This window comes from Bison bison, unplaced genomic scaffold (assembly GCF_000754665.1).
Source record: "Bison bison bison isolate TAMUID 2011002044 unplaced genomic scaffold, Bison_UMD1.0 scf7180017864261, whole genome shotgun sequence".
NCBI classification, from domain to species: domain Eukaryota; kingdom Metazoa; phylum Chordata; class Mammalia; order Artiodactyla; family Bovidae; genus Bison; species Bison bison.
In genome coordinates, this window is record NW_011494833.1 from 1,559,361 (window position 1) to 1,560,788 (window position 1,428).

At 40.1% G+C, this 1,428-nt stretch overlaps 1 pseudogene across 1 annotated transcript in view; it reads left to right on the forward strand.

Moving 5' to 3' along the window:
- Positions 1–1,428, forward strand: part of LOC104994599 — a 129,139-nt pseudogene that overhangs the window by 47,055 nt on the left and 80,656 nt on the right. The window lies entirely within an intron of this gene.

The window sequence follows — 1,428 nt, forward strand, 5'->3', positions numbered from 1 at the left end:
AAAACATGTCCTTTTCATTATAGGGGACTGGAATGCAAAAGTAGGAAGTCAAGAAACACCTGGAGTAACAGGCAAATTTGGCCTTGCAATACTGAATGAATCAGGGCAAAGACTAATAGAGTTTTGCCAAGAAAATGCACTGGTCATAACAAACACCCTCTTCCAACAACACAAGAGAAGACTCTACACATGGACATCACCAGATGGTCAACACCGAAATCAGATTGACTATATTCTTTGCAGCCAAAGATGGAGAAGCTCTATATAGTCAGCAAAAACAAAACCAGGAGCTGACTGTGGCTCAGACCATGAACTCCTTATTGCCAAATTCAGACTTAAATTGAAGAAAGTAGGGAAAACCACTAGACCATTCAGGTATGACCTAAATCAAATCCCTTATGATTATACAGTGGAAATGAGAAATAGATTTAAGGGCCTAGATCTGATAGAGTGCCTGATGAACTATGGACAGAGGTGTATGACATTGTACAGGAGACAGGAATCAAGACCATTCCCATAGAAAAGAAATGCAAAAAAGCAAAATGGCTGTCTGGGGAGGCCTTACAAATAGGTATGAAAAGAAGAGAAGCAAAAAGCAAAGGAGAAAAGGAAAGATATAAACGTCTGAATGCAGAGTTCCAAAGACTAGCAAGAAGCGATAAGAAAGCCTTCTTCAGCAATCAATGTAAAGAAATAGAGGAAAAAACAGAATGAGAAAGACTAGAGATCGCTTCAAGAAAATCAGAGATACCAGAGGAACATTTCATGCAAAGATGGGCTCGATAAAAGACAGAAATGGTGTGGACCTAACAGAAGCAAAAGATATTAAGAAGAGATGGCAAGAATACACAGAAGAACTGTACAAAAAAAGATCTTCATGACCCAGATAATCACAATGGTGTGATCACTGACCTAGAGCCAGACATCCTGGAATGTGAAGTCAAGTGGGCCTTAGAAAGCATCACTACGAACAAAGCTAGTGGAGGTGATAGAATTCCAGTTGAGCTATTCCAGATCCTGAAAGATGATGCTGTGAAAGTGCTGCACTAAATATGCCAGCAAATTTGGAAAACTCAGCAGTGGCCACAGGACTGGCAAAGGTCAGTTTTCATCCCAATCCCAAAGAAAGGCAATGCCAAAGAGTGCTCAAACTACTGTACAATTGCACTCATCTCACACACTAGTAAAGTAATGCTCAAAATTCTCCAAGCCAGGCTTCAGCAATATGTGAACTGTGAACTTCCTGATGTTCAAGCTGGTTTTAGAAAAGGCAGAGGAACCAGAGATCAAATTGCTAACATCCGCTGGATCATCGAAAAAGCAAGAGAGTTCCAGAAAATCATCTATTTCTGCTTTATTGACTATGCCAAAGCCTTTGACTCTGTGGATCACAACAAACTGTGGAAAATTCTGAAAGAGATGGGAATA